Here is an 18,695-nt window from a genome sequence, read left to right on the forward strand (position 1 = left end):
TTTGTTCAGGTGTACAAGAGGGAAATATGAAGGAGTGCTGAAGAAAACCACCCCCTCAGGTGCCTCCTTTCAAGGGAGGTGGGGATGCAAATTGTCACAGCTGATTGCTTTCCAGGGATCACTGATGGACAGAAGCAGAGTAATCCCAAAACCAGCTGGTGTAGTATTTGTCCTCATGAGGCTGTGTCCCATCCTCAGTTCCACACTCCTCTGTTTCAGGATGGAACAAGAAACAGCACCAAAGCCACACATCTTACAGAAAATGTCCTGAAAACTCTTCAAACAGAAAGAAATTTAAGAATATAGAAGTCCAAGTTTACCATTCTATTACTCATCTCAGGCTCACTCTTGTGGCTCTCTGTATAGCAGCCTAGACTTGCAGAATTAATTTACTAGAAATTTCTATTCTGGAACTTGATATGGTAATGAAGTTTTAGCTGATCCTATGTAAAATCTATGGGATTGATGAGTATCCTTTCATCATTCCCACCCCCTGCTCCTATTTATTCTCAAAAATTAATTTACACATTAAAAAGTCTTTTCTTTGTGCCTTTGCCATTTCTGTGTCAGGGTGTAATAGCCTATTTCTTGTGCTGCAATTGATTACACTTACAGAGTGAGGAGAGAAATTTGAAAGTCTGTGATAATGGGAATACTTGTCTAAAAACATGTTGATAGGAAATCTACCATCTAAACACTAGATATTATCATTTTATAGTAAAATCTGGATTCATTCTTATTTTATAGTGAGAGCAGAAAGATCATGTGAAGGGGACCAGTAGTCTAATTAAATGAATATATTCAAAGTTTCTGGTTTTGACAGGTTAGAGGTAGCTGTCATTCCTCTCATCACTTTGTGAATTACTTCTGTCCTTCATTATCCCAAAAGATTATTATTGCTCTGTTTCTTGTGAGTGTAGCGAGCTAGAACAGCAGAGATAATAGGTTATTATAGGAAAATTTGGCTTTGACATTTATATGATAAATTTGAAGTCAATTAGAGGGAAAATACTCCATTAGATAAAGTGAGTGTACCAATTACTGCAGTGAAGAGTTACTGCTAATGGCATAATTGAAATTTATAGAGTGGTGGTCCCAGCACTGTAGAATTAGATTGCATAAATGATGGCAATAGCAGGCATGTAAACATTTTTTTTTTCCTAGGCATTTACAGGCAGTGGATGGAGGGAAGAATTTTTGTAGGATTCCATCCTGATGTTAAAATCCAGAGTTACCAGGAAAGGACTGATGTGAGACACTCCCCTTCTTCCTTAAGTTCTAGCAAAAAGAAATGAAATAGCCCTTTCTGGTAAAGTTGTATGCATTTTCATGAGAATTAAATACATGTAAAAGAAATCCTTAAGAGAAAGTAAAAATAAAGCTTTCATGGTGAGAATTAAACAAATACATAACTTAATATGAACACCAAGATACAGGGGAAACAGAAAAATATTTGGTCAAATTTAGGTATAGAGGTGGAAAAAGGAGGAGGATTTTTGCCTTAGATATTGGATGAAGAAACAACATGAAATTCAATTTATAGCAGTTCAAAACTAGATGGAGAGCTATGCTGGAAGATAAATATTAGAGAAAATCATTTCAGACTAGACCAAAAGGACAGATTACCCAGGATTTGATTAAAAACTTGCCAGTCATGCTTTAAAAAATTCTGCATTTTCTAAAAACCTTAAGGCAAGCACAAAAGTTGGGAAAACATTACAAGTAGGGAATATGCTGAAACCCCTGCTTGTGATGTGCTATTTTTCTGTTTGTTTCCTCATGTCCATAACCAACTGTTTCCTCCTGCCTCACCTCCTCTCAAACTGACAGGAACCCAGCAGGAGGCTGCAGCTCTGCCCCAGTACATCAAAGGCTGGTGACCGAGGCAGTGCTGGACCAGATCTGTGCTGGACCCTGCTGCCTGACCCCTCAGAATTCCAAACTCCTCCTGCCAACACAAAAGGCAGGTCTGGAGTTTCCAGCAGCACCCAGCAAATGCCTCAGTGCAAAGGGCAAATGGAGCTCTGTAATCACCACCCAAAATTCAGTTGTGGAGCAGAAGCTAAAGAGGAGCCAGTGTCCGTCCTGTGCAGTGCCATGGCAGAGCACAGCTGTGGGACATGAGGAACACCAGCATGAGGCCTGAGAAGGGCACACAGCACTAATTTATATGCCATTGTCACCTATTTCTGTTAGAATAGTATGTTCTCAGTACTTGACTGCATGGTCTACTTCAAAGCACAACTCTGATACATAGAGAATAACAGCAGAATCGTCCTACAACACCAAGTACAAATTTTGAAGTTAACATCGCCTCACCTAACTGGCAATCAGAACAGTTGAGCTCTTCCTGAAGCCAGCTAAAATGAGAAAAATAAAATCTTCATCAAAATAAAATTACGAGAGCACTTGTGAAGCCACATGAGTTTATCAGCTAGCAAAATAATCACATTTGCTTCCTTTCCCTTTTTCCCTCAGCTGGAAGGCAGTCCACTGGTGAAATAAGAAAGGGACTGTACTGAGCTCTCAGTCAGAAAGGTAAGCTCCAGCTTCAGAAAGCAGAAGTCTAATCTCAACTACAACAAAAAAATTCCAAACATTTCTTTCACTTAACCAGTTTATTGACTGAACCGAAAACCAAAAAACAAACCCAGAAAATCAATTTGGGCATGCTGGAAAACATATAGTATGTGATGGTCCTCAAGGTCTCTTCTAGCACAAGCCATTCTATGCTTCTATTATTCTATGAATTTGGACACCCACCTGCCAAAAAAAGTGAGTTGATTATGTGCCAAAATAGGAGTTAAGGCTTAAATTGAAGCTAACTCAAGCCCCTCAGCTTCGATCACTTTGGTTGGGGTGCACTAACCTGAAAACCCTTGGTGCACATGCAGAGTTGGATCTGTAACACTGTGCTGGGCCCTGGTGAGGTCTAAAGGATGCTGCTCTGCTTTCATCCACCCTATGGGAGAAACAGACATAGCTTTACTCTGGGGTGTTATTCCTCAGGTAAACAAAATGTTCCTCAAGCAGCAGAACCCATAAATCTGGTTCCCTACAGATTTGGGTCTTTTCTCCTCTGAGCCCACACTCCCTGTCAGCAGCACCACTGTTCCCCTCTCCTTCCCCTCACTCCCCCTTTGCCCCAGAGCTGAACTCTGCAGGTGAGCAGCAATCACTGCAGAAGCCAAGCTGGAGGCAAACACACTTCCCAGCAAACAGAAAAGCTCCACAGGACAAGTGTGATGTGCTGGAGTTCAGCCTGCCTTCTCCCTGGGGGCTAATCTGTGTCTCTCCTTCTCAATCTGATCACAATCTTTTTGCAAAGATAAGATGCTGGGAACATAATTTACTTTCTATTCCAAATTTCCCAGCTGGTAACTGGAGAGAAAAAGGACCCAACAATCACATATCTATTGTTTCTTTTAGAAAGCAGGTGGAAAATAAATTTGAGGCACTATTTTTCACTAATGTAGCTAAAATAAAATAGCAGATATCTATTATGGGAGCAAAAATATGTGCTGCAGTTAAGGTTGCTGCGTTGTTTCCATTATGGACTCTGTTTCCGGAGCTGCCATCACTTCTTCACTGAAATTTTGCTGCCTATTGGGTTTTCTGCAGTTGGAAAGAAGGGAAGCAATAGTCCCTGTGCTACTTTGCAGAGTAAGGAATGAGACAGGAGCCTAAACCATTTCTGGCTGGCCATTTCTGGCAATTTCTTCTTCACTTATCCCACTTATAGGACCCCATCTCACCCCTGCAGCTACTGCAGCCCAAATAGTAGCTTAGACTTTGACATTTCCTCTCTGCTTTCAAAAGCCAACTCTACGCGCTTTCAGATACAAAATATCACCAGTTATTTAGCTCCACACACAAAACCCATTCCTTCCAAAATGCTCTCTCACAAATCCAGCAGTTACTCCTACTCAATCCAGTTTCTACTCAATTCAGCATATTTCCAATTTCTCTTCTGTAAGTTTCACTTCCCACTCCCATTCCACCAAGCACAATGAGACGTGTGCAGTGCTCTGCTCCATACCCTGCCCACCTAGGTGACAGATTCTCATATCCCTGAGTAAAACTCATCCCTTCCCACCTGCAATCCTTATTTCTGCACCCTGGCCCTGGGGCACAACTGTAAGAGAACACAACCATGAACATCATCCATGAACATTTCCTTATGCATCCCCAACAGCTGCCTGCAAGGGATGGAACCTTCCAAGGAGCAGCCCTGACATGCCCGTGCTGTGTTACCTGGTGTGTCAGCTGGCTATTGAGGGACATTTCTCCTGCCTGCTCCCTCAGCAGCAGCCACGAAGGCATTAGTGCACAGCATGCACGTCTGCACACGGAGCTGTGCTGCCCTCCCTGGGCTGTGGTTAATGAATGAAGCGTGCCTGAAGTGCACTGGGACTCAGCCTGTCCAAATTGCTGGTTCTGAGCATGCCAGCCTGAGCTTCAGCCTCTTATGCTTAATGTTATACAAGGGACTACTTGTAGAAGTAGAATGGAGATTGCGTCTTAATTTTGAATTATTTTCCTTTTGTGCACAACACTGCCATTTGAGAATACCGGTGTGGTTTTCTCCTTTGTTTCCCTGCACTTAACTCACAACATTGCAACTAAAATTTCACCAGTTTAAAATGCTTTTCATGCATTGGGCTTTATTTTCCTTTCTGTTCTTTGTTTAAGTGCTTTTTGATGAAGTTCAACCTGTGAGCAGGAAGATGCACAAAGGATGGGCAGAGATTTAAAAGCTCCAAGGCTGGAGTTTTATTTATGCTAAATATTGCTGACTCCATTTGGTCTTTTAGCCAACTCTGATCTAGTTTAGTTCACTCTTCCTAGGCCTCCTGCCAAAGCAGAGCTTGCTTTTGTTTAGTATGCTTAGTGTATTTTTATTATCACGTCAGTGCTGTATCCTTTGCCCTACAGGGGAGCTTTATTGCAGTTCCAGTTTATTATTTCCTATGATCTGCTCAAAGTGGAATGCAGCTTTTTAGGGGTTTTTTGCTTAACCATCTAGAGTAGCAAAATGAAAGAACAATTTGCTATTTCACTGCTCCATAACACTTCCTACAGCAGGTGAATAACTGGATTCAGGTTCAAAACAACTGTGCATTTGAGAATTTATTGACAAATGCTTTGGTGGACTAGCAAAGAGATTTTTTGGCTACAAGCCTACATTAGGAGTTGACTCAAACACTAAAGCCCCAATTCTCTTTGCTGTAAACCAAAAACAACAAAAGTAAAAGCAGCAGATCAGCATGGAAAATGACACCTGAATCAAGGTCTATTTTCATCACAGTAAAATGAGAATAAACCTATCTGCCCCATTTTATCTCTGTCCAAATGAACAGAGTTAAAATTTAACCAATTTTTTTAAACCATATAAATCTTCTAGACAGCATCCTCTCCATTTCTCTTTTCCTTCCCCAAATAGCAATTCTAAATAGCATTGCCAGGTAGATACATTGAATAAGAGACACAATTACCTTCTTTTCAGAGCTATTCCCTGTATGCAAGCACCCCAGACAGCTTTGGACTAAAATTATGAACCAGTATTGATGAAACAATTTACTTCAGCTTTTATGTTCACACTCAAGGATGTATCAAAACAAGCTCTAATGGTCAGATTTCAAAAGAAGTTGGTATGAGAGCACCAGCTGGGAACAATGACAGCAGCTAAGCCTGCAGCCCTTTCAGAAGTGCAGCCTGATGGGATCCAGAATTGTGAATCATTCAGAATAGGATATTTTCTTCTTTTGCCTTCTTTAAAGCTACATAAGCCTATGTTTACTTGCTGCTTTACAGCTTCCTCTACCAACAGCCCTGTAATCATTAGATGAATTACCCAAGCATGGCAATTACTATTGAACAGATGCTCATAAAAGACCAAAAAAAAAAAAAATCTCCCCCCCAAAAAAACCAACAAAATCCCTAACCTTCTCATTCCTACAATAATATAATACACTTTCTTTGTATATCTGATATTTTTGTTAATACTGCTAGAAAAATAAATGTGCACTTGCAGTAATTCTTTTACTAAAAAAAAAAAGAAAAACTTTTTAAAAGGACATAGAGATCTATTTCTCCCATGGTTAATACCTAGTACAGAAGAGATCAAAATACTTTGGAATGTCCAGATCATAAATAAAGAAAATATCAAGTGCAAAAATTCTTAAAGTGTTTGACTTAGGAGTTTATGGCCCCATTTTAACACACCTTCAGCTGGATGCCAAAGGGCCTGATGAGCAACAGGAACCTACATCCTGCTGTTCCTCCATGAGAGTTGGACCTTCACTGTTGTTATTTTTTTGCAATTTAAATTTTCACGCCAACTCCAGTTCACAATAATCATTGCTGATGAGAAAGCTTGTTTCATTTCCTTTGAAGATGACAATGACAATAGTACTTGCATCTATAAAAAGGTTATTCTGGAACATTTACCAACAAAAACAAGCACCTCCACAGTCATTTCCATTCCCTGCATCTCCTTTTGGTTGTTTTTGGGAAATGTTCCCACTTCCTGTTCCTGAAATGTTTTCTTCAAAGCATGTGGTGCTTAAAAACCAAAGGACTTTGTGTTTTTTCCCTGTTCTGCATGATCCATGTAAAGCAGCAATCACCAAAAGCAAAGAAATTAACCCTCCTCTTTTTTACTTCTTTTTCCATCTGCTCTCAATGGGTACACCATTTTAGAACATAAATTGGTGATATTAGCTGTTAAATCTTGCTGAAATTATTTCTGTGGCATGTAACCCACAGTCAGTGCTTTTAGAGTTTATGTCCTTGAATGAGCAAAATACTCACTGGAGCTCATGGGGGTTTACCCCAAAACATTACCAGGATCTGGCTGCAAGTGGCTTCCAACCATTGTGGAATTTTGTTTCATTTTCACTTTTTGCAAAGTACTTTTGAAAAGTCACTTTAACAAGGAATTTCATTGTCTAATGGGCCGTGACTGTTCATGATAGGATTTCATTTTAAATTCAGTTCATTATGGTGTCATTATGGAAGATATGACTTGTCTTATTGCATCTTATCATTTACCACGATTTTTATGTCCATTATTAGTTTGGATTTCCAAAGTAAGATATTCACTCAGCACCTGATTAAATGCACAGTGGAAGTCAAAGTGGAAGATAAATTACCTTATGGCAAAAAAAGCAATGATCTGAATCTCAACAAATCTGGTCCTCTTCCAACTCAGCCCTGTTCTTACTCTGGGCATGTTGTTTTACTCTTTGTGGTAAAGCTCCTCATGAAATGCAAACACAAATATTACCAACCCCACCTGTCAGCCAACCACTGGAGACTGAAAACTCTCAAGGAAAAATCCTCTCATCCTGCCCACGTGCCACGGGCAGTGTGGATTGTGCAGCCTTGCTGAGCCTCTTGACGCTTGTTCTAAGGCAAGAAAGATCAGTTGCCATGACCAGGTGGGTGCTCCTCTACAGCCTCACTGTGTTTACTCTTCACCTGCTCTTTGCACTTCAGCACTACTTCTTCACTTTTATCCAAAAAGCTGAAATTTTAGCCTAATAAACTGCCTTTTCTTCCTCTGTCAGGCATCACTTTTGCCTCTGACCACCTTTTCCTACTGAAAGTACAACAGCACCAAGGTCAACTGCACCATTTCCAGCAAGCAAATCTCCTTTAAAACAACTGGCTGCTGTCACAGTGTCAGGGCAGCCAATGGTGTTTCAAAAATACATTGAGTCTCAAGAGACCTTATGGAGAAATTAAACTTTTTCCATTGCACTGTATTTAGAACAGAGTCACACACAGCTAGATGCTGTTTACTTAGATTTACAGCTGTGCTCAAGCCACACACAAAAAAAGAACAAATAACATGAATGAACAATTCATGAAAGAATTTTCACAAATCTTTAAGTATCATTTTGACAGGGATGCTCTCTTAAAGCCGACCAATGTTTATTTCATTGTGGCTGGAAATGAAGCTCGAAGCTCATTCACTTGTTTTTGTTTAAGCTCTCCATTAAAGGCTTTATGATCTTTCTTTTAACAGCACAGTCACAGCAGCCCCTGCCCTTCTCCCACTGGCTCTGCACGAACTCTTCAAGGTAAAGGTGGGCAGACAACATCCTGATAAAAAGTGAATTCATCCCCAAATGGTTATTCAATACTGTCAGCTAAAACTAACATTGTGCCAAAATGAAAAAAAAAAAAATCATTAAGAGTGGGTTTTTTTCAGAATACTTAAAAATCAGATTTTTCAGCTTTTCATTTTCAACTAGCATTTTCTTTATTCAATGCCTTCTTTTTGCCTATGTTTGGATAAAGCCAAACCAATTCTCATGAAATTGAAGTATTTCAATTTGCGTTGAACAACCAGCTTCTGCTTAACAAAAGTAAAGTTTTTCCAAGTCTGATCACTACCTCTCCATCCATTGCAAAACTGAATGCCATCAGTAACAGCCATCTTGCTTGGATTGCAATTCAGATTTTCCCCCTTCAGTTTACATTTTTGGCCAAAACACTGAAAATGCCTCACATTTTCAAATTCAAACACAAAGGATTATGGCTGAGTGCTGAAAACTCTTTAGAGCTCTGGGAGATGAGAAGTGCTCCAGTACCTTTGCTTTTGTTTGCACAAGCTGTAATAGAGTTGGTAGACTCCACATTTCAACACCACATACTTGGGACACTCAAGGGATGTTCTCCAGGCAGTTTCTTAAGCTTTTTGTAGCTTTTATGGTGTGGAAGCTTTTTTTTAAAATCAGCTTTCATGTATTATGATCCAAATATCAGAACTAAACAAGATGGAGATTTGTTCAGTGCTGAACTCTTTCAAAGAACCAATCCACATTTCTGAGATGGAAAGCTGAAGCAGCAGAAATATTCTGTGTATTAGCGGCTTCAAATTCCATCTCGCAGAAGTGGCAGATCACATCAGTATGCACTTTTAGATCTATTACAGCAATATCAGCAGTCCTTGATTTCTCAAAAATGGTGTTATTTGTGAAGGTAGAGCAAGCTGTCACCATCTGACAGGTTTAGATTATTTCACTGGGGACAACCACTGCAAGGCACAGACAGCAATTGATTCATTTCTCATCACACGAGCTCAGCACCTACTGCAGAGCCAAGCTGGGTTAATGCAAAATCAAAAGTTACCACCTTTGTGCAATCTTTATTCACTAGCCATAAATGCAGAGCAAACCCCATTTATTGTTAGAGTTTGCATCTGAAGTACCTTAATGCTTTACTGCTAATTAAAGAAAGAAAATCATTGAGCTTTAAAATCTAACAAACCCTGTGCTCCTTCATTCCAAAACAATCCTACATGTTGCAAAGATGCCACATGTTGAGCTGCTCATCAGGTGGAGAATCAGTGGTTTAAGGGCAAGCACAAGCAAATACTGAATGCTGTTTTGCCCCTCAATTTTGCACCCCTTGTGCCTTTCCATTCCCCTCTGGGAGAACGATGCTCTGGGATTTTGTCTGCTAATAAAGATTTTTGAATTCCAGCATTACTCACTTCTTGCAATAGTTATTTTCACCCACACTTTGCTGCATTTAGATATTGCTAAATCATCAGAGAAAAAAAATCAATAAAAAAATCAATAATGGCAAATATATGTGCACACATTCCACCCCTCTGCATGTGCACAGCCCAGTGCATATCTGGTTTACTAGACTTGCCCAGAAGATCTATTATAATTTAAATCATGGGACATGGCTAAGTCACATCCAGGATTCTGCAAATTCAAAACTAATGGAACCCAGCCTCTTAAAACAACCTTTGAGAAACACAACTTAAAGATTTTCCTTAAGTGATTTTTCTATTGTTTAGAAAAGAGTGGGTTTTTCAATTGCTGTGTTTGTCTCCTTCCCCATCTGCAATGAAGTTTAATTGTTGCTGCACATCTGTAACTTGCGTCTCCCTATGGCTTTGGGGTCTGCTTTTCATTTTTAGTGTGACTGGTGACAGACAGCACAGAGGAAAGAACAGGAAATCTCTGGGGAAACAGAAATAAGTCTATCTGGAACAACTTACAATGATTAATTTCATAAAGAAAATTAACAGACTGATACTGCTAAAGGTGCTTTTACTCCAGCATATAATAAAATGAACAAATGTTATTTCCTTCGTGTCATGAGGACAGAAATTCAGAAATGTTTGGTACCCACATTTACAAATCTCATAAATTCAAAACCCAAAGCATTTGAAGATCAATAAAGAAAAAACCCATACTTCTTTAAAAACAACCCCCCAGATTAATAATTTCAAAGTTTAAGTAAATGTTCCATAAATTTCTGCCCACATGGAAAACCTGCATTGTGTCTAACTGCTGGACACAATTGAGTGAGAAGGAGAACATCAGAAGGAAAAATTACCATCTCAGAGCTCAGCCCTGAAGTGCCACCCCTGAGAATGGAAATCTGCTCCTCCTCTGACCCAGAACTCATTCACAATATTTGGCAAGTACTCCTCTCACATGGGAACACTCCTGGATTCCTGCTGCCTGGGCTTGGGCACTTGCAGTTGGATTGGCAGGACTTGCTGAATGTCATCAGCTGCAGCTGAGAACAATTATAGCTGTGCTTTAAATGCTAAGATGTCTTTTTTTAAAAAAATAATAAGAAAAAACTCTTTACATTTTGGTGTAGAAACCCCAGACTGGGTGACATTTCCTGCAAGTTGAGAATTTTTGGCTTGACCTTTCTGGGCTCCTGTTTCCCTGGTGTAAAGCAGGAATGTCACCTGCTACTCTGGAAACTGTTAGGGGAAGGTGAGCTCATCCATAATTACCAGAGCTTTAGAAAACATATTGAAAGCCCTAGAGAAATGCAATAAGTGAAGCTTTATTCAATGCAGCACTCAGTTATTAAAAAGCAGTTTTCAAGGCCACACACAGTCTATGTGAGGAGTGGAAAAATACTGTGTAAATCACCTTAGGATGATAGGAGAGCAAGTGAAGAAGGCAGGAAGTTATAATTTATCAGTGACCAGAGAGAGCAGAAGAAAGAAGTTGACCTGAGGGTTCATGTGTGTCCTTAATGCTGGGCTATTTCAGTCAAGCTGACAAACAGAACAACTTGAGAATAAAAATACAACATTATGTGTGTCAAGGAAATGCAGTGAAGATGATTTATCACTAATTACTGTGGAGATGATGTGTCTGAAATTGAGGTCTCTCCATCAGGGAAAAAATGCTTGTGTCATTAGAAGCAATAAGCAGAGGACCAAATTCATCAGCAGCCAGTTGGAGGCACTTCCAACAGCACACAGGAGTTTTAAACTTTGATGTCAACAGTTCAACTTATGATGCTTGGTCAGAAAAGTTTTAGACCAATGTCAGGAATTATTTCACTGAGAATTAATGGAACTCTGCAGCTGATTCTTGGTTACATTAGCAGGCCAGGAAGGTGACAGTGACATACTGGATGTGCCCCACTCCTTCCTGCCTTTCACCCAAGTGAACACTCAGCACGTCACAGTGAGATACAGCTTCCTCTGCAGGTCAGACTTCTCGCAGCCCAAGTACATTTTCAATTTCTGTGCTGAATAACAATTACAGGAGGGATTTTCAGCCATAACAATGGCAAGAACATACCTTAAAGCAGTAATTGGTGCTCTTCTTTCTTGTGTGCTTTTAACATTTCATTTCTCCCAGCAAAAATTTACTGAAGATGTGCTCCAGCGTATTTGTAGCACCCAAACATTTATAAAGATCTTAGGGAGATCTCTCCTGATTTCCCACCTAATGTTATTGATGCATCAGATATTGCCTTTTCTTTTAGTAGGACCATCTGAAAAAGAATGACAAACCCCACCAAACACAAAATACAGCAGGAATATGGCTGCATTTCTACTATGCCAGGGTGGTTCTGCCCTGTCCCAGCAATGGCTGCACTTTTTTCACTTCACATCTGTGTCTCTCTAAAGCCAGTGGAGCCCAACCTGAACACAAGTGTGCCTCTGCATGCTGAGCACTATGTGAGGGAAAAGCAACCATTCTCTTACCATCTGCCAATAGATCAAAATCTTCTCCCAGCCTTCAGAAATGGACTTGCAGGTGGAGCAGTGAGGATAAAAACCTGAGGGCACTGGGAAGACAAAAGTAGGTCTGAAGAAAGCAAAAACCATAGATGAAGTACAGATAAAACCCAAGATCAGTTGCTTTGCAGCCTAGATACATTTAATCTCCCTATCACAAGATAGCACTAAATGCAGAAATGCATTGCACCTCATTTGTAGGCCCACTCTTCCTAATGCAAAAGCACTTCAAAAGCAACTTATACACCATGAAAGGCTGAAACTTGATGGCTTCTTGCCAAGAAAAAGGTAGCTAAATATCATATGATTTATTATTTTGGAGGAGTAGCTTTTGCCTGCCACGCTCATCACATTAAATAATGTTCAGCATTGTTAATTCCAGTGAGTGTTTTGTCAGCACATGGGAGGGACCATTACATAATATCTGAGTAGGGATGGCAGCAGTGGGATTTGATTATTTCAGGAGCTGCACTGACTTACATCACAGCCTTGTGTTCAAAGCAGAGGCTTGACTGAGGCTTCTCCTGACTGGACACAGGAGATTTCCTTTCTACCAGTCCACCTGGCCAATGCAAACAGGTGGGCACAGCTGGAGGTTAAAGGTTAAACCCAACTTCTCCCTTGCTCCCCCAGCACCATGGCCTCTGTGCCCTGTGCAGGCCACCCCAAGGCTCCTCTGCCCAGTGGCAGAAGCAGCACAAAGCTGGATGGTTCCTGCACCCACATTGTGCAGAGCAGCTCTCACAGGATGCATTCTTAAACAGCTTCTTCTGCCAAAACTCTCATTTAAACCTTTTTTCCCCCAGGAAAGTAGATTAGCACAGATAAACACAAGCTATCCTTCAAAGCTGTCTATTAGGTTATATTCTCCTTTCAGTGAGGGACAAACACATGAGCAGTCCTGTGTGTTAAGGTGCTTGGTTTTGTCTCCTGACTACTTCCTCCAGTGAAGCACAGACTCTGCTGGGCTTTCCAGCTCCACTTCAGCTGAGAAGCCAAGCTGCTTGACCATGAACTGTAGAAAGTTTCAGCTATTGACCATCACTCTATTGATCAAATCTCTTGGGCAAAGACAACACAGCAGGTCTGTGTGTGTTGTGCTTTCTTCTGAATCAATTCCTGTTCTTATCCTGGGGTCCAAGAATCCATTTTTTTCATTATTTAGGCAGGGCAATAGGTGCTCCCAGACACCTGTCATGCAATAGATTTTAGGATATCATCCACACCATCCATTCATTCCTCCAATGATTAAGGATTCTTGGTGTTCAAACCACAAGACACTAATTTTTCCCCTCTGATCCCATTACATTCTGGTTCAAAACTGGGTCTTGTTCCTCAGTTACTGATTCTATCAATTAGGATTTTTAGTGAACATTTTCTCACTCTAAAATTTGTGCTGAGCTTTGGTCAAAGTTCCAGAGTGTTGGGATTTAATTTCATCTGGAAAAACATTAAGCCATTCTAGAGGATTCTTTTCTTTATGTCATGGAATAATTTGCACCAGGAATTTGAAGAAGTGCAAGACTGGAAACAGATCACAGTGTATGAAGAGCCTGGCCAAGGCAGTTGGCCTGTAAATATGAAGTCCCATTTCTCCTTCTCCAGAAAGCACACAAAGTGGTCTGTAGCATTTTACTTCAGCTAAATGTCCCTTGCATCCCCTGCTCTGACAACTATTTTAAGAGGAGCCTTGATGTGTCAGTATCAGATTTTCTGTGTCACACCTCCCATACCCACATTTCAATTACCATGTTCCACGGGACAGCAGCAACAAACAAATTCAAGCAGCTTTTTCCACAGAGCTCTGTGGGCCCACACAGGCACAAAGAGGGATGACATCTAATTCATTCCCACTATTGTGTGTGATGAGAAACAAAGCTCAAGGGGACTCAAATGGGAATTGAACACTTTAATTGGGATCTGTACCTCTCCAAAAACCTGAAGGCTCTTCATATAAAAATGGCTCTGACAGCAGAGCCATATTGCTATTATATTCAGTGTTAAAATCTGACTGGTTCTGGCACATTATGGTATACTATTTAAATTCACTATGCTCAGAAACCTCTTCCTTTCTCATCTGTCTCACTTTTTCACTGAAATGCACTCCTTTCCATTGCCAAAGTGTTTTTGGAACACATTCTCCTAAACAACAGGATGGGGAGACATCCAAACAGTGTCTAATACCAAGGGTCTTCCTGCAATAATTGCACTCCTACTAACTTGTTCTCGTTTGCAAGGTATATCAATTTCTGATCCATCCTGAAGTCCTCACAAGTAATTAAGTCTGACTTTTTAAATGACATCTTTTATCACAGAAAACTTTGTACATGGTACACTTGGTGTTCCCTTCACAATAAAAAGGAACATGATTGAAAAGCTGACAATCATTTTCCATTGCAACACTTCTGGGTCACAGCCAAAATGTCTGCATACAGAAAGAAGCCTCCAGTGCCCACCTCCCCTTCTCTGACTTAGATTTAATTTTCCTTCTTGCACCATGGTCACAGACTCTCAGATGTAAACTCACAGGGTTGCTCAGCAGGAAAAGATAGTGATGAATCTTGGTCTACAGGGGTTCAGACTGAAATCCCAAAGCACCCTCAGGGCCCTTGCAAGTAGCTCTTCTCAGATCCTGACCAGGAGCTTTTGGCTGAAAACTGCACTATTCAGTCCCAAATTTTTCATTCTCAGTTTTAATTATTTTGACCAAAAGAGAAGCAGGTAATTATGAAGTCCCAGCTCTAAAGGATATGAAGTTATTTTGAAACGTGAGTTGTTGGGAAGATAAAAGATAAACACAAATTAACCCACATCTCACATAAGCACTGTCAGTGCTGCCCAGGCTCTGGCTACTCACTGAACTTCCCCATGTTATTGTATTACCTGAGTAATGATGAGTTGTGTACAAGATCATTACAATGTAATTCAGCCTCTATTTTACCTGGGAAAGCTCAATATTATCGAGGGAAGTAGCTGTGAGCTAAGGAGACCAAAATGAAATTTGTGATTTCTAAGGACTAATTTGAGATATATACCCGCACGCATTTGCAAACCCAAGTTATTGCCTTCCTTCAAATCATTCCTGAAATCTCCATGCTACAACACACCCTGAACCTCCAACCAGCCAGGAAACCAGCGTGGCTCAGCAGCAGTGCACCTGCTACCCCCTTTATCCCCATTTGTCTTGGACCATGGGATCCTTAGGCACAGGGTTGTTTTCTGTTTTGTATTTGTAGCATGACCAACACAACAACTGCAGTTTCTCTGCAGCACCAGGGGCCATCCATGTGAACATTCTTGATTTTTTTTCCTTTCATTTTTTTTTTTTTGTTTGATGCTTGTTAGATATAAAATGCTTCAAATAACCCCCAAAATAATACCTCCTTATTTGCAGGACTTCCTATTTCCTTATTTAAATAGATCAGTGCTGTTCTATGTAGGAATAGGTGAAATCCACCTTTAGACCCCCTTTCCAGAGGGATTCTGTACTCCTTTACCAAGTGTTTGTTCACATCCTCATCCCAGCCTCTCTGACAAACATACTGCTTGGTCTAAAAAGACAATGAAGTCACATGAGGCTGCTGTCATCACCATGTGTGACCAATACCTGTCACTTGCAGATCATTTATTGTCCTCTCTCCATGCAGCCCTTCCCCAGGAGCAGAATCCCTGCAGGCAGTCAGGACCCCAGATGGGGAGCAGTGATGTGAACAAACCCTTCTTTCCAGCAGTCCCTCCCTGGAGCTGCGCCCTGCAGCTTTACTGCTGGGGCCCTTTGGAGGTACCAGATTGATCAGAAAGAGCTGAATCAACAACACCTTGAGGAGCAGGGTCTGTGCCCAAATCTATTTGTGATTTACAAGGGCACTGAAAGAACCACCCACCCTTTCCTACCTGCTGCACCCCTGCCAACAGTGAAAGCTGAGTCACCAATGACCTTCCCACTGTCCTCCCAGCCACAGAGACTGTCCCATTGCGCTTTGAGAGGAATTGGAGCTTTCCAGTTCAGGTATTAACTTCTCACAACACTCTCCAGTGTACTCCCAGTATGGGACCAGCTTCTGCCCATCCTTGTCCAATTTGCACAAGTTTAGACAAAGAACTAAGCTAAGAAAGATAAACTCACTGGAAAGTCTTCTCATAAAAGAGAAATAAAAAATATGAGCAAGTCACAGGAAATAAAAAAATGGCAATTGTAACAATTGGAGCCATCAGCTCTGAGATGAGCAACTATTCTCCAATAAGCAAAGCAAACATGATGTCTGATCACATTAACAAAAAGAACAGGATTTAAACCACATGTAATTGAATTTTTAAAAATTGCACAGATTTCTAACAAACTGTGTCAATCAGTTCAATGATGTTCCCATGACTAATAAAAATAATACAAAAAGGAACAAGAGGTAGAGCACTCTGTAATAATTCCGTGGAGGTAAAAGAAAGGAAGTACTTAAGCAATTTAATAATGCAATTGTAAAATATCTGGGTCTGGGTCTGCAGAGGGATTACCAGGCTTGCAGTGACAGGAAAGCAAGATACCAGAACACTTGAAACAGGGAGGGAGCAACATCTTCCTTCCACAGCAGTGCTTTTTGGATCTGTGGGGTGCCACATTCTAAACTAAATTATTATTTGTGACACTCAGCAGGAAACATTTCACATATAAACAATTTTGCTGAGTTAAATCTGCCAAAACGTGGTGTACTGATTGTATTTTTAGCTACAGCTAAAATGATGCCCTGGAAACCCAACACCAATTGAATATGCTTATATACAGGGGAAAAAAAAAAAAGGCAGTTATTCTGAGGCTGTTGAACCATGCTACTTCTACATCATGCACATGTTTTAAGCCCATGTTTCACACTTGGCCTATTTGTTTCTCAGAGGAGGCAAACAGCAGAAAACTCACAAGAAACTATGAACTGCAAGGAGCTGGGGTTGTGGGGTTTAATAAGCTACAACAAAGAGACACTCTCACTTGGGACCAGAGCAGCCACGCAAGCACAAAACAGAGCAACTCCATTCCCACTCTGCCAAGTGCCATCACACCTGCAGCTCAATGGCATGGAAAATATTTGGTCATGGACAAGACAAGACTAGACTTGCAACCCTTTCCTTCCCTTAAAGTCACCGAGCTTGTTGTCATTTATTGGAAAGCAAAACATGAAAAGGAGGATGTAGGTGCATGGTAGTGTTAAAAACAAGGTCATCTGGGGAATAAAATTTCTGAGACATCCAGGGTAGATGCCATTAGTTCATGTAAGTCAAGAATTCATCCAGAACAACAGGCAGATACACAGAAGATTAAACCCTCCATAATGATGCACACTCTTCTTCCTTCCATTTTGCTGTTCATAAGGATCATTTTATATTGCTTACTCAGAAAACAGTTGAGAAATTATGTGTAATAAATATTTCCTTAAATTGAGCTGGCAGAATCTATTTCTTCTTTTAAAATATATTGTTCCCAGCCTACTTATTACTGTGTGCTGGGACTTGCCTCTTAAAGAGAAATATGGCTTGAGGGACCACTCCTCATTTAAACAAATGCCATTAAGCTGGAGTGTGAAGATAGCACAGAAAGTACTGAAAGACTTCCCTGGCTGCACTAAATCAAAGCTAATGGCTTGAGATAAAGTAAGTGGAGTTGTTCTTCTGTTCTTTGTCAGTATTAATATTTTAAGTTACAGCTCCTCACTAGACTGTCTCTGCTTCCACATCCTCTTATTTTAGGCCTGAAATTCTAGAAGGCTCCTCTTATGCACAGCTCATGCTTTTTTTCCTGGTGTTTTGCTGCTGCTGCCTCCAGACTATCTGGACTGCCTGACATTTACTGAGCTTGGAGTAGTGCTCACACGACATTCAATTTTTCATCTGAATGCTTGTTAATCACAAACAAGCACCAGGCCAATTGCAAGCACGATTTACCTGGAATATGTGGTCTGGTAAACTAATTAGGGCAACATGGAGTGCTAATGCCCTGCTTCACAGAGGGTAATTACATCAGGAATTAAGAGCTTTCAGAAGCTTTTGCTCTTGAACTACAAATTGTTTCCTGACCTTTAAATATCCTTTTCTGCCTTGCAACAAGCAGGTTTTCCATCCCTGTAGCCCAAATCTGTGTCTTGAATGCACCCAAGAGTTAAGTCTTCTCATGACTCTTTCCCACTCCCTTTAATAGAAAAAAGCTCTTCAAAGTATCTTTCCTCTAAGCATTAGATGGTCTTTTTGGCTGTTTCTGAATAAAAGATTTTTCAGAGACCACAGAAATTCTCCATATATTATAATCATTTCCAATAATGCAATTAGATCTGGGTGAATTTTTTTTTTCAAAAAGCAATAAAACCATTAGAGAGCGTGGTTTTAGAGGCATCAAAATTCTCATAAATTCAATTTCAGTTTAGGGAACAGATTCTGCCAAAGTGAGAGCAAGGAGACATTTTTAGAAAAGTCCAAGCAGTAATTTTGTCATTTTTTTGGGCACTAGAGTCACCCAGTCTGGCAGCCAGCAGGAAGAAGTTGCCCATGACTCTTGGCTGGAGGGAAGGAGAAGAATGGAGAAGATAGACCAGGTTGATGATCAGAAAATATCTATGGTGTGGCAGAAAAAATAGCAGCTTCACATAAATAAGTGTGGGATGCGGACAACCCAGGAAAGTGTAAGAAA

Source organism: Melospiza georgiana, chromosome 10 (genome assembly GCF_028018845.1).
Source record: "Melospiza georgiana isolate bMelGeo1 chromosome 10, bMelGeo1.pri, whole genome shotgun sequence".
Lineage (NCBI taxonomy): Eukaryota > Metazoa > Chordata > Aves > Passeriformes > Passerellidae > Melospiza > Melospiza georgiana.